The sequence below is a fragment of the Leucopleurus acutus genome (assembly GCF_964270905.1).
Source record: "Leucopleurus acutus genome assembly, chromosome: 19".
Taxonomy (NCBI): domain Eukaryota; kingdom Metazoa; phylum Chordata; class Mammalia; order Artiodactyla; family Delphinidae; genus Leucopleurus; species Leucopleurus acutus.
The window spans coordinates 49,810,264-49,826,025 of record NC_139161.1 but is presented as its reverse complement, the minus strand read 5'-3'; the positions used below and the strand labels follow the sequence as shown (position 1 = coordinate 49,826,025).

The window sequence follows — 15,762 nt, the reverse complement described above, 5'->3', positions numbered from 1 at the left end:
GTATCTATATACTACAATTTGTTTATTCACCCACTGATGGAGTTGTTTCCAAATTTTTATCGTTACGAATATAGCTACTATAAACATTTGTGTACAAGTCTTTGTGTGAATACATATTTTTATTCCTCTTAAGTAAATATCTAAGAGTGGGATTTCTGGTTCATATGGTAAGTATATGGTTAACTTGATTTAAAAAAAAAACTACCAAATTACTTTCCAGAGTGACTGCACCATTTTGCATTCCCACCAGCAATGGATGAAAGCTCCAGTTGCTCTATATTCTTGACAACACTTAGTATCGTCAGTTTTAAAAAATTTTAGCCACTCCAGGGTATGTGTATGTGGGTTTGTTGGTTTTTTTTTCTAATGTGTCAGTACTTTTAATGTTGTGAACACCAAATTATAGTAAATAGATGACTATAAACAAGAAGTCCCTCTGTTTTCATGAATAGCACACTGCGTTACAGGAAATTCAGTTTATATTCCACCAAGTGTGGTTCTCCCATTAGTTCACTTTGTGATTTGTCATTAAAAATATCTTCAAATCCAATAGGCTCGTCATTATTCCTCAAATATCCAGTGAAAGGTTTGAGCTTGGAAGAAATGGAAGATGCTGCATTGCTTTGAATTCCATTTGTAAATTTAGTGGAGCAAATAGACCCCAGAGATTCTCAGTGTAGAAAAATTCATTTTGTCTTGGTTGAGCTGGAAATTTTATTTCTGACAGTTTAAGAGGATGACTGGGAAAACGTTCATTTTTCACACAAGAAGAAAACCTTTTCCAAGAAGATCATGGCTTTCAAAATGTCCACTTGCTGAAAGTTCAGTAACTGGAATACTGTCCTTTAGCTGAGATCCAAGCCCAAGTCGCCCTGCACAGAGCCTCTCAGCACCATTACTGTCAGCCGGCCCTGCTGCTCACTTCCATTTCATGTGGTTTTAATTTGCATTTCCCTAAGTTCTAATAATGCTGAACATCATTTTATTTGCTTATTTTCCATTCATATATCTTCTTTGGTGAAGTGTCTGTTCACATCTTTTGCCCATTAAAAAAAGTAAGCTGTTTTTATTGAGTTTTAAGAATTCCTTGTACATTCTAGATACAGGTCCTTTACTGGATAAATGTATTTTGCAAATATGGGTTGCCTTTTCATTTTTCTTAATGATATCTTTTGAAGATCAGAATTTTTTATTTTTGATAAAGTTCTATTTATCATTTTGCTTTTGTTTCCTATCTAAGTAGTACTTGCCAAGGGGGTGGCCTGGTGGTTAGGATTCCAGGCTTTCACTGCTGTGTCCCAGGTTCAATCCCTGGTTGGGGAACTGAGATCCTGCAAGCCATGCAGCACGGCCAAAAAAAAAAAAAAAAGGATCACAAAGATTTTTGTCCTATGTTTTTTTCTAGAAGTGTTATAGTCTTAGCTCTTATAATTAGGTCTATGATTAATTTTGAATTAATTTGGGGGTATGGTGTGAGGTACAGATCAAGGTTCATTTTATTTTTGCATATAGGTATCCAGTTATTCCAGCACCATTTGTAGCAAAGACAATCCCTTTCACACTTTCCAGCCTTTGTTGAAAATCAATTTGCTACGGACTCGGACTCGGGTCCTTGGACTCTTTAATCAATAGAAATTGAAAAGAGGCCAGATGAGAAATTCAGGCTTCATCAGGAAGGAGCGAAAACAAGCAACAGGTGCCCTTGCTTACTCCTGGAGGAGCCGCGAGCTGGCTCCTTAAATTGGATAACAATAGGGGTGGGTCCATGTGTTGGGCAGGAGGTATAGCTTAGGTGGTCCACCAACCCCTTTGTGGTGCTGTATGCAGGGATCATGCGTAGTACCCTGCTTTTCTCCCAGCACCTCAGAAGTGGCAGTTGGTTTGTGGCCTCTTTGTATCTTATTGTTCATAATTCGCCCCAACTGCACATGCATGAACTTATTTTTAGTCCCTTATAGTTTCTTTGTATTCGGTTGCTCCAGGAGAGGAGGTGAGATTTGTCCAGCTGCAAGTGCAAGCACTCCAATAAAGGGTCCCAGGTCCCATGTCCCAGCCTTGACTCTGTGTGTGTGAGCCTACTTATGGACTTTCTATTCTGTGCCATTGATGTCTCTGTACCCTTATACTGAGCTATCTTGATAACGGTAGCTCTCAAAATTGGGTAGTTTGAGTCCTCTAATATATTTCTTCTTTTTAAAACATTTTTTGGCTAAATTTTAGAATTATCTCATCAATTTTCAAGAAAGAAAGCATACAGGAATTTTGACTGGGATAGTTATACTCTACAGATCCATTTGGGGTGAATCAACAATAATACTGTCTTATGATTCATCAACTTGGTATATCTCTCTGTTTATTTAGAACTTCTTTAATTTATCTCAGCAATATTTTGTAATTTTCTATGTTTGGTGTATATTTTGTTAAATATATTCTTAAGTGTTTTGAGTTTTCCTCTATTGTGTATGGTATTGCATTGTCTGCTATTGTAAATACTATGTAAATGATATTTTAAAAATTCAATGTCCCACTAATGTCTCACTAATATAAAGAAATACAGTTGCGTTTTGTATATTAACCTTGATCCTTTGATCCTGAGACCTTGCTAAATTCATTTAGTTGTTACAGTAGTATTTTGGTAGATTGCTTAAGATTTTCTACCTGGACAATCATGTTTTGTGAACAAAGACTTTTACTTCTTCTTATCCAATCTGTATGCCTTTTCTTTCCCTTGCCTTATTGCACTGGCTAAGACTTCCAGTACAGTTTTGAATAGAAGAGGTGAGACAGATATCTGAAATTGGGGGAGGAAAAAAATCAGATATCCTGATTTTTTTCTCCCCTAATCTTAGGGGAAAAGCATTCAGCCTTTTATATTAAAGTATAATGTTAGTTATAGGCTTATCTTGACTGTCCTCTGTAAGGCTGAGGAAGTTCCTTTCTGTTCCTAGTTTGCTGAGGTGGTTTTTTTCCCCCTAAATCATTAGTGGATGTTGCATATTGTCAAATGCTCTTTCTGCGTCTTTTGAGAGAATGCTGTAGTTCTTATTTGCACTGTTAATTTGGATTATATTGATTAATTTTCAAATGTTAAACCAAGCTTGCACTCCTGGAATAAACCCCTTATGGTCATGATGCCTTATTTTGTTATATATTACTGAATTTGATTTGCTAAAATCCTGTTAAGGATTTTGTATCTATGTGCATAAGGGATATTGTTCTGTAGTTTTGTTGTAATGTTCTTAGCTGGTTTTGGTATCAGGAAAAACCAGGCCAGGAGCTGGCCTCATAGAGTGAGTTGGGAAGTATTTCCTTCTCTACAGATTTCTGGAAGAGTCTGTGCACAATTTTTAGTATTTCTTTCTTAACTGTTTGGTAGAATTCATCTGTGAAGTCATTTGTGCCTTGAGTTTTTTGTTTCTGTTTTTTTTTGGAAAGGTTAGCTATTCTTTTTGAGTGAACTTTGATAGCATGTGTCTTTCAAAGAAGGTATACAATTTATACAAGTTTATTGGCATGAAGTATTTCATAATATTCCCTTATTATCCTTTTGATGTCTGTAGGATCTGTAAAAATGTCCTCTTTTCATTCCTGATAATTTGTGTCTTCCCTCCTTTTCCTTTTTCCTGATCAATCTGCCTATATTCCCCCACCTGCACCCCATTTTATAGATAATTTCAAAGAATCAGCTTTAGAATTCATTTCTGACATAACTGACTTTATTGTTCTGTTTTCTACTTAAATTCTGCTTGTTATATTATTTTCTTCTTATTTCACACTTTACTTGTTCCCATTTATCGTCCTTTTGTGACTTCTTTGGATCAATCAAATATTTCTTATGATTCCATTTTATCCCCTTTGTTAGTTTATTGGCTATAGCTTGCTGTTACTGGTTGGTTTCAGGTTTATAGGTTACGGTGATGTTATACCATCTCATGTATAGCATAAGAACCTTACAATAGTACATCCAAATCCGTGAACTGGAGCAATTGTAGAGTTCACCTAATTTTTCCCCATCTTTCAGAGATCACTGTCCTTTGTTGCCTGAAATCAAGTGTCTTGAAAATTGTTATTTCATATATTTTGTCTGTTCTTAGATTGTTTCAGTAAGAGGGGAAATCCAATCCTCATTATTCCATCTTGGTTAGAAGTCGAATCTTTTCGGCAACTTTTAAGATTTTCTTTTTATCATTGGTGTTAGCAATCTGATTGCGATGTGCCTTGGTGTGGTTTTCTTTGTTTCTTTGCTTGGGTTTCATTGAGATTCTTGGATCTATGGGTTTATAGTCTTCATCTAATTTGGACAATTTTAAGCCACGATTTCTTCAAATATTTGTTCTGGGGACTTCCCTGGTGGTCCAGTGGCTAAGACTCCGCACTCCCAATGCAGGGGGCCTGGGTTCAATCCCTGGTCAGGAAACTAGATCCCACATGCCGCAACTAAGAATTCACATACCACAACTAAAGATCCCACCTGCCACAACTAAAAGATCCCGCATGCCGCAACTAAGACCTGGCGCAGCCAAATAAATAAATAAACAAACAAATACTTGTTCTGTTCCCCCATTTTCTCCTCTTCTTCTGGGATTCCAGTTTGTATTGGAATATGTTAGATTGCTTGATATTGTCCTACAGCCCACCACGACCCTGCTGACTTCTTTTTCAGTGTCTTTTCTCGTAGTGCTTTATCTTGGGTAGCTTATATTGCAATTTCTTCAAGGAAACTGATCTTCTCTTCTGTAATATTTCATCTGCTCTTAAGCCCATCCAGTGTATATTTCATTTTGGATATTGTGTATTTAAGCTTTAGAAGTTCCATTTTGGTCTCTTTTTTTTTTTTTTTTTTTTTTGCGGTACGCGGACCTCTCACTGTTGTGGCCTCTCCCGTTGCAAGAGAACAGGTTCCGGACGCGCAGGCTCAGCGGCCATGGCTCACGGGTCCAGCCGCTCCGCGGCATGTGGGATCTTCGCGGACCGGGACACGAACCCACGTCCCTGCCTCGGCAGGCGGACTCTCAACCACCGCGCCACCAGGGAAGCCCTGGTCTCTTATATATCTTTTATTTCTGTCCCTATCATGGCCAGATTTTCCTTGATTATATTTTAAGATTTAAAATAGCTGTTTTAGCAGAAACTAACATACATTGTAAAGCAATTATACTCTCATAAAGCTGTTTTAAAAAATAATAAATAAAATAGCTGTTTTAAAGTCTTTATCTATTAATTCCATAATCTCTGTCATTTCTGGGTCTGTTTCTTATTATTTGTTTTTCTCCTGGGTACGGGTCAGATTCTTCTGTTTCATTACATGTGTCTTGTAATTTTCTAATGGGTGCTGACTATTGTGGATTTTATCTTGTTGAATCTTACGTGCTGTGTTTTGTTGTATTCCTTTAAAGAGTGCTGGGTGTTGTTCTGGCATACGGTTAACTCACCTGTGACTCAGGTTGTCCTTTCAGGCTTCTTTTCATACTTTGTTATGGCAGGAAGCCTTTATTTTGGGACTAATTAGCCCTACTACTAATGCATCATCCTTATTCCCCTCCCCACCAGCTTTACTGACGTATAGTTGACGAATTAAATTGTAATATATTTAAAGTGTACAACATTATTTGATATACACAGACATTGTGACAGGATTCCCACAGTCAAGCGAATTAACACGTCCATCACCGCACAGTTACCTTTGTTGGGGGTCGGGGGGAAGCTTAAGGTCTGCTGAGAGAGTAACAATACAATAGTGTGTTATCGGCTGTAGTCACCATGCTGCGCATTAGATCCTCAGAACTCATCCATCTTACAACTGAAAGTTTGTACCCTTTTACCAACCTCTCCCCATTCCCCCCTCTCTCCAGCCCCTGGCAACCACCACTGGATTCTGTTTCTATGAGTTGGACTTTTTTTTTTTTAACGTGTAAGTGATATTATGCAGTACTTGTCTCTCTCTGTCTGGCTTATTTCACTTAGCTTAATGCCCTCCGGGTTCATCCATGAATCTGCAAATGACAGGATTTCCTTCCTTTCTTTTTTTTAAATAGATCTTTATTGGAGTGTCATTGCTTCACCATACTGTGTTAGTTTCTGTTGCACAACGAAGCGAATCAGCCACATGCGTACACATGTCCCCATATCCCCTCCCTCTTGAGCCTCCCTCCCATCCTCCCTATCCCACCCCTCGAGGTACTGAATAATATTCCATCGTGTGCGTGTGTACGCGCACATATGTGTGTGTGTGTGTGTGTGTGTAATTTTCTTTATCCATTCATCTGTCAGCAGACACCTAGGTTCTTTCTATATCTTTGCTATCGTGAATAATGCTGCAACGAACATGGGAGTACAGTTATCTCTTAGAGACAGTGCTTTCATTTCCTTTGGATGTGAATCTCCCAGAAGTGAGATTGCTGGATCATATAGTAGTTCTATTTTTAATTTTTTGAGGAACCCCTGTACTGTTTTCCATAGTGACTGTACCAGTTTACATTCCCACCAACTGAGTGCTAGAATTCACTTTTCTCAACATCCTCATCAACATTGGTTATCTCATGTTTTTTTTTTTTTTTTTTAATGGCTGCATTGGGTCTTTGCTGCTGCGCGCTGGGCTTTTCTCTAGTTGTGGCGAGCAGGGGCTACTCTTCGTTGCGGTGCGCAGGCTTCTCATTGCGGTGGCTTCTCTTGTTGTGGAGCATGGGCTTTAGGCGCGTGGGCTTCAGTAGTTGTGGCTCTTGGGCTCTAGAGAGCAGGCTTAGTAGTTGCGGCGCACGGGCTTAGTTGCTCCGTGGCATGTGGGATCTTCCTGGACCAGGGGTCGAACCCGTGTCCCCTGCATTGGCAGGCGGATTCTTAACCACTGCGCCACCAGCGAAGTCCCTCGTGTCTTTTTGATAATAAACATCCTAACAGGTGTGAAATGATATCTTATTGTGGTTTCGACTTGCATTTCTCTGATAATTAGTGATGTCAATCATCTTTTCATATTGGCCATTTGTATATCTTCTTTGGAAAAATATCTATTCAGGTCCTTTGCCCATTTTATAATTGAGGTTTTTTTGCTCTTGCGTTGTATGCATTCCTTATCCTTTTTGGATATCAACCCCTTTGGATATGTGGTTTGCAAATATTTTCTCCCGTTCCATGGGTTGCCTTTTCGTTTTGTTGAAATGCATGACCCATCTGAAGACTCTACCCAATGCTTGGTATATTACAAGGCCTCTCCGTTCTGACTGGTGGAAACAGGGACTATTCCTACTCCTGTGTGAGCCGCAGAAATGTTTGGTCTACTCCTCTATGATGGTTCTTTCCCTTGCCTTGGGTAGTTTCCTCTCACACACAAGCACATCAGTTCTTAGCCCCAGTCCTCTGGGGATCCCAGTCCCCTAGCCTTAACCCAGGTGGAGGTCTGGGGCCCTGGGGGAAATGGCAGGGACCGGAGGGGAAATGGGGGGGGTGGGACAGACACTAGGAAGCCCTGTGGAGGGTTGGAGAGACTGGGAGGATGGGTGAGGTTGAGGGACTGGGGGTCTGGGAAGGGATGGGGGAGCTGGGAGGAATTTGGAGGAATTGCGTGGTGATAGGACAGATGGGAAGGGAGGCAACCAGGGCTGGCCATCTTGATAAATCACAGCCCTTCCAAAAACAGACCCCTCTGGTCCCCCGCTCTGTGGCCACCTGCTGCAGCAGGCCCCATGCTCTGGCTGGGTCTGTGTGGTGGCAGCCGCTAGGAGCCTCCGCTGGCTGGACCTGGAGCTCCCTGGCTGCCAGGATGGGCCCTGCCCCCACCCTGTGATCAGCATGCTCTCATCCTGCTTGGGGTAGGAAATGAAAGGGAGCCTGGGGGACCCTGCCTTTCCTCCTCACTGGGTCCGGGGGTGGCTGGAGGTGGCATTAAAACCGTGTTTGTGTTTTACTCATATCTGGCCAACCAAGGGTCTCAGTGTGAGGGCCCTTCTGGCAAGTGGGAAATAATGGAAAATAAATAAAGATGCTCTGGTCCCACATGAGGAACTAGAAAATGAGTCTCTAAGCAGACGGACCAAACGGGGAGCGGGGGGTCCTGGAGGGACTCTGGGAAATGGGAGGAAGTTGGTGGGGTTCAGGGCTGGGGGTATAAAAAGACTGAGTGTCTGGGAGGGTTAGGCAAGGACTAGGGGAGCTATGAAAGAGAACTGGAGATGATTTGGGGATTTGAGTTGCTAGGGAGAGACTGGGAATGGAAGGAACTAAGGAGGTGAGAGGAGCTGAGATTCCAAAAGGGGTAATAGGGGGCGTAGGAGGGAAGAGGTGAATTGGGAGAGCCTGGGAGAGGCCAGGAAGGCTGGGGGCTCACTGGAAGGATGTTAGGGCCTGGAAGAACCGTCAGTGACGTTCAGGGGCTGGGAGGCGCTAGAGGCTCTGGGAAGAAGAGAGAGGTGATATGAAGACGTGGGTGAGGCGTGGGAGGGATGGCCGCAGGGGGCCGGGGAAAAAGTGGGGGCTACAGGGCAACACGGGCGGGGCTGAGAGACTCTTTCACCCAGAGGTTAAAACTGCCCGCTGTGATTAATAGATTTCTCAACTTCTCCTTGTAGAGCTACCAGTTTTGGCATTCCCCACTTCAGGGCTGAGTTAGGTACATGCCTCACTGCAATCCCCACCTTCACGCTGGCCCTGTTGAAATCCACCTTCCACGTGGCAGTAAAGGAGACCAGGTCCTCCCCTTACTTGACACCTTCCAGAGCTCCCTCCCCTGCACCACTGCCCTCAAGGCCACCCCTCATATGGACCCACCCCCTCACCGCTGCCTCCCTCTCTGTCCTCAAGCCTCTGCCCATCTTTCTGCTGTCCACCGGCCTCACCGTCCTCAAAGCATTTTAACGCTCCAGACTGGATCCAGGCTCGGGCTTCTTTGCTCCTGCTGCTGCTTCTGCCTGGAATGTTCTTTCCTATACAGGTCTTAGCCACCATCTTACTTTTCAGGTCTCAACACAAATTTCACCTTCTTTGGACAGGCCTTTTCAGACCCTCCTGGATAAAACAGCCCCCAGCTCACTACAGTCGCTCATGGACCACAGGGTTCATCTTCCTCATGGCACTGACCAGCACCTGCTGTCACGTGACTGCACCATTCGTGTGCATATTGAGTCCCTCCACTAGAATATAAGCCTCTGGAGGGCAGACTGCTGTCTTGTTCACTGCTGTATTCCCCACGCCTGGAGCCATACCTAGAAGACAGTGAGGTTTCAGTAAGTGACCATTGGTTGACTACTGATGGACACATGCGTTCACACTCACGTTCATAGAAGCGTTATTCACAATAGCCACGGGGCAGAAGCAGCCCGTGTCCATGGATGGAGGATGGATAAACAAGATGTGGTACGTACATACGGTGGAATATTATTTGGTCTTAAAAAGGAAGGAAATTCTGACATACACTGTCAGAATGTGGATGAACCTTGAGGACATTATGCTAAGTAAAAATATGCCAGTCACAAAAAGACAAATACTGTACGATTCCACTTTCATAAGGTACTTAGAGCAATCAGGTTCTGAGACAGAAAATAGAATGGTGGTTTCCAGAGGCTAGAGGGAGGGGGACATGAGGATTTATTGCTTAACGGGTACAGAGTTTCGGTTTTGCAAGAGGAAAGAGTTTGAAGATGGATGGTGGTGGTGATTGTACAACAATGTGAATGTCCTTAACACCACTGAACTGTACACTTAGAAATGGTTAAGGTGGTAATTTTTTTTTTTTTTTTTTTTTTGGTACGCGGGCCTCTCACTGTTGTGGCCTCTCCCGTTGCGGAGCACAGGCTCCGGACGCGCAGGCTCAGCGGCCATGGCTCACGGGCCCAGCCGCTCCGCGGCATGTGGGATCTTCCCGGACCGGGGCACGAACCCGTGTCCCCTGCAGCGGCAGGCGGACTCTCAACCACTGCGCCACCAGGGAAGCCCCGAGGTGGTAAATTTTGTTATGTGTTTTGTACCACAGTAAAACAAGAACATGATTGACGCACTCATGACTGCTGAATCCTGTTAGCAGATTGTTCATTTTATTAGTATGAAGTATCCACCTTAATCTTAATGCCTTTTGTTCTGAATTCTATGTTGTCTGACCTCACTATTGCCACAACAGCTTTCCTCTTTCTTTTGTTCTTGCCTGAGAAGGATATTTTTGTCCATCCTTCCTATGTCAGTATTTCCATATTATAGTTGCTTTTTAGCAACTAGTTTGCTCTTGTTAGTAGAATATGATTGGATTTTATCCATTCTGAAAGACTTCGTTTTCTTAATAGGTAAATTTAAGTCACTTAAATGCATTGTGATGGGTATATTTGGACTTACTTTGACATCTTATTTTGTATCTTCTATTTACCATGGTTTTTTCCTTTTCTTTTTCTAATTTTAGTTTTTATTTCCATTAGTTATACATGCATATAAAGAATGAGGTCATTTCCTTCAATGTTTGTTTAGAAAAAGATGTTTGTTGGGTTACGGGTTTTTTTTTGGCAATCACTTTCTTATTTCCTCTGGAGTTGATTTTTGAAATATTTACTCCTACACAGTAGAAATCTTTCATTTTATAAAGTCCACAATATTACTTTTTTCTTTTGTGGATTGGCTTTTTGTGTTGTGTATTAAAACTCAAAGCTCATGATCTACAGACCAAACCCAAGGTCATGTAGATTTTCTATGTTGATCTCTATCATTTTGATAGTTTCGCATTTTAAATGTCTGTTAATGAATTTGATTGAATTTGGTGTAAAAAATAAAGTAAAATATTTACTCCTGTATTTCTAAATGACATGTTTGTGTTACTACTTCCTGATTATCAAACTATCTTGCAGCTTCATCCTGTCCTCCATATTTTGCTCTGCCATACAATGGAATATCATTCAGCCATGAAAAGAAATGAAGGACCACAATGCATGTTGCATGGTTGAACCTTGGAAATGTGCCAAATGGAAGAAGCCAGTCACATAAGACCCCGTGTTCTATGATTCCATGTATATGAAATATACAGAATGGGCAAATCCAGAGAGACAGAAAGTAGGTTCGTGGTGGAATTGGGGAATGGCTGCTAGCGGGTACAGGATTTCTGCTTGGAGTGATGAAAATGTTTTGGAACTAGATAGCGGTCATGGTTGCACACCTTTGCGGATATATGAAAAACCACTGACTTTACATCTGCAAAATTTACTTAATGGATGTAAACTATCTCGGTAAAAAAGCAATCTGCATCTCTATGATCCTTCTGGAGAAGACAAGAACCTTAGTGTCTTAGCTCAGAGTCCTACTGAAAGCAAAACTTGTGATAAGGACTCTTGCGTTAGAAGGTTGATCTGGGAATCACGGCAGGAAGCTGGAGAGAGACCGGGAGAGTGAGGGAGGGAGAAAGCACCACTATGAGTGTGATACTGAGGTCTCTGCCGTGGGCAGTTTGGGCTCAGTTCCAGTGGGGACCTTCTGAGGAGCCTGTAGAAAGCCTCTCAAAATTGTCCACGTGAAGAGCTAGTGGGAGAAGCGTTTATCCGTCAGCTCCCATGCCCCCTGGTTGAGGGCCGCCTCTGGAGGCGTTAACTCCAGAAGCCCTGGAGCGAAAACTGAGCCTGTCATCCAGAGCCCCCCAGGAAGAGTTGGTTGCAGCTTTAGCTGAAATCAGAGGAGAGGCAGGGAGGATGTGAGTGAGGATGCCAGCAGCATCTGATACATGGAAATCTTTTTTTTTTTTAACTGAAGAATGTTTAACTGAAACTAACAATGCTGTGTTAGTTTCAGGTGCACAGCAAAATGATTCAGTTGTGTATATATATATAAATTTTCACATTAGTTTCCCTTATAGGTTATTACAAAATATTGAGTATGGTTCCCTGTGCTATATAGTAGGTCCTTGTTGGTTGTCTATTTTATGTATAGTAGCATGTATATGTTAATCCCAACCTCCTAATTTATCCCTCCCCCACCTTTCCCCTTTGGTAACCATAAGTTTGCTTTCTGTGTCTGTGGGTCTATTTCTGTTTTGTAAATAAGTTCATCTGGGATACATGATACTCATGACTGCTCTCCATACTCTTCCCTTGCAGCTCCCATGTTCTTGTGATCTGAAATTTTAGGACCAGGAACTAAACATAATAACATTAATGATAGTTATTTAGATTTGCCAATATATTTAGCTGATTTATTTGCTCACTCTTTCTTTTTTTTTTTTTTTTTGCGGTCCGTGGTCCTCTCACTGTTGTGGCCTCTCCCGTTGCGGAGCACAGGCTCCGGACGCGCAGGCTCAGCGGCCATGGCTCACAGGCCCAGCCGCTCCGCAGCATGTGGGATCCTCCCAGACCAGGGCTCAAACCCGTGTCCCCTGCATTAGCAGGCGGACTCTCAACCACTGCGCCACCAGGGAAGCCCTTCTCACTCTTTCTTATTCCAACCCACTGCTTCTTTCCAAGTTCATTTTTCCATTTAAGTGATGTCTGAAAATGTACTTAATCTGCCATTACTCTTGATGAAGAGTAATGGTGTCATATTACCATTACCAGTTGATGAAGACTCTGGTGTCATATTCTTATTCCTTGTTTTCTGGTACTAGGATTTTTTTGTCTTGATCCTTGATGTTCTGAAGTTTTACTAAAATGTGAAACTAGTATAGATTTGTTTTTTGTTCACTGTGCTTAGGATGTGCTAAGAGTTTTCCCAGTCTAAGGATTTATGGATTTTTTTTTTCATTTCTGGAAAGTCCTCAGCCATGACCTCTTTAGCAATTCTCTCCATCACTCTTTCTATATATCTGTTCCGGATACATCTGTTTCTATTCTCCTCGTGTCTAATTTTTTTCTTTCATATCTTCCATCTCTCGATCTCTTAGTCATATGTTCTTGGAGATTTCCTCAACTCGAAACTTCTAATTCATTATGTCTCTCTCCAGCTCTATTCAGTTAAGATATTCAGCTCACCTTTTCAGTTTTTTATTATCTGTAATTTTAATTTCCCATGTTTGTAATGGATTCTGTCATCTGTCCTACTCTTATTTCACGACATCCTTTTGTTGTTTTGTGGTTGCGGTTTCTTTGAGGACCTTAAAGATACCTACTTTAAAGGCTTTTCAGATTGCTCTAAAACTTTGTTTTCTCAGCTATCAGTTCTTCCATTTGCCAAGTTTGTTGGCTTCCTCAGTGCTCTGTGATTCTTGGTTGTGAGGTTATCTGGAGGTTCTGCAAAACCCAAGGCCATCTGCTAGTGGCCTCAGCTTGGTCTGTATCTGGCTGGGCTCCAGACCAGGGTTTTCTCAGAAGTATCCACTGTGGGCCTCCAACCTCATGTGGATGACACATTTCTGGGACAGTCCCTTGAAGCCTAGTGGCTCTGCTGAGGGCCCAACCACAGGCATGTGGCTTCAGTTTTTGCCACGACCTTGAAGTGTGGACAGAGCTGCTCTGGTTTATCATCACAACTGGCACCACAGGTCCTGACACGAGCCAGGCTTAGGTCCCAGCCTGGCTTAGCATTTACACCGTGGCCCACACCCTACAGCCCTGCTCTCTTCCCAGTCCCTGGGGACTGCCAGCTTCAGCCCCTTCTCTCCCTGCGGCCTCCTGTCTTCTTTCTTTTACGGAGTAGTCTCCGTTTCTTGTCTGCAGACACGTCCCCCTCATTAATTTTTAACAATCTCACGTCTACGTGTCTGGAGCAGAAGGAGATGGTTTCCACCCTCTTCAACCAGAAGCAATGGCGACTTCTCCACATGTCATACAACTGCTATTAATGACATGTGGTTCCACAAGCAGATCTGTAGAAAGGCGCACACCCAGAGCTATATGTTTTTCCTGTACTTGAATTAACAACTACTCACATCAAGGTTGTTTGGACCTGCTGGTGACCAGGGTCTGGCTCAGCCTGGGGCAACAGGATAAAGGTGAAAGCAACATGTAATTTTTATTGAGAGTCAAGTTTGAAGCATGCATGCATATTTATTAATTTTATTAATTTTATGTAACAGATAGGTAGACAGACAGATAGATAGGGTGCTTATTATGTGCCAGACATAGGGCGTTTGTTTGTAAGGGCCTTACAGACATGAACTAATTGAATGCTTCTTAACAATCCCAGAACACAGATACTATTTTTATAATCCCCATTTTACAGATAGGAAAACTGAGGTCCAAAGATGAGTGAGCCATGACTGAGATGCAGAGTCCTATGCTCTGAGCCACTCCCCTGTGCTGTGTGTGTGTGTGTGACACCAGCTTGCACATGGGAGTGGGGGCTAGGAAGTCAAACTCTGGCTGTGGTATGACTTTCCACAACTAGGTGTGGAATGAGGAAGAGGGACAGAGGAGTGGCAGACTCAGGGATCTGGCCCACTGACACAGCCTCCCGCCCCAGACCAGCTCTGCCCACTTCTTCTCTGTCTGCTCATGTGGCCGTGGGGCTGACCTAGGTCTGGCTCAGACAACAGCAGCTGAGGGTACCAGGGAGGCCTAGCTGCAGCAGGGGCACTGGGTTCTGTTCTCTCCCATCCTCTCCCAGCCCAGTCCCAGCAACAGGAAAAATCTGTTCACTGCAGACCGAAGGGCTACCACACCACTCCATGGTTCCACTTCATGTCCAGGGAACAGAGAGATGGAAAAAGACACAGGAGCAAGGACTGAGGGGAGAACAAAAAATACAGAGAAACACAGAAATCCGGAGTCTAGACAGAAAGGTGCAAAGACAGAAACAGACGCAGGTGCTGGGAGACAGAGAAACGTATGTTTCAGACACCTGGAGGGTGTCTGAGTTGGGAGCTGCTGGGAGATGGGGTGGGGATGAGTCAGAACTGATGTGTGTGGAGGGGTGGCGGTACAGGGAGCCGAGCCCCTGAGGCCCTGAGGGGCTTGGGGTCCTTGGGGATTCTGGAACAGAAGGGCCTAGAGCCAGGGGTTCCCGACCTACCGGTGCGGCCCTTCATCCGAGAGTGGGGCTGGGGCTGGAGTAGGTGTGTGGAAGCGTTTCCAGCCTCCTCCCTGGGCTGCTGACCTGGTGTCTGTGGAGCTGGGGACAAATGCCCTGCCTCTCAGTGTCCTCCTCAACAGCACCAGCTGGTCCAACCCCCCACCCCGGGCCAGTGTCAGGTTCCGGGCTGTTCCCTGGGGGAAACTTTGATCTGGAAAGAATGAGAGTGACCGAGCTGGCTGCTGCCCAGGGCCGAGCAGTGTCACTGAGACCTGGCCTGGGCTGTCCCTGTCACCTTCCTGCCCACTGGGACACCAGGCAGTCCCTCCAGGGCTCAGGAGACACAGAAGGGATCTTTCCTGCTTTCTTTCCCCGCTAGTTCTCTTCATCTCCATTTGCTGTTCAATCACTAGTTCCTGCGCTCACGCATCCAGTGCCCCTCGCCATCACTCACTCATTCAACAGGCCTTGGCTGTGGAGCTGCGGGCTGGGCGATGGGGCAGAGGGCTGAGTGAGGTGGGGCCCTGACCTTCCAGGAGCCCCAAACCGAGATCACTGCTCAAGAGAGACACAAGCCACACATTGGAGGAGGGAGCCAGGGCGGGAGAGGAGGGATGTATTCCTGTGGGCAGTGTGGGGCAGGGAGGAGAGACGGGGAGTGCTGCAGGCTTCCCAGAGGAGGTGGCATTTTAACTGGGCTCTGAAGGTCTAAAGAAGGAGTGGGGAGGTTGTCAGACAGGATGACAGGTGGAAAGGATGCTTCAGACAGCGGGACCAGTGCAGCCACATGGCAGAAATGTGAGAGTTTGTGCATTTTGCTGGAAGGGCCTTGAATGGCACCCTAAGCCATTCACTTGTTGGCGG

The 15,762-nt window shown here is 43.9% G+C and overlaps 1 pseudogene across 1 annotated transcript; it reads right to left on the bottom strand.

The window, feature by feature from the left end:
- Positions 1 to 461: 461 nt before the first annotated feature.
- LOC309976143 (proteasome maturation protein-like) lies at positions 462 to 14,914 on the bottom strand (annotated as a pseudogene). The gene is made up of 2 exons: positions 14,899 to 14,914; positions 462 to 872 (listed from the first exon to the last, which is right to left on the bottom strand). The product of its transcript is annotated as a proteasome maturation protein-like (transcript).
- Positions 14,915 to 15,762: the final 848 nt, after the last annotated feature.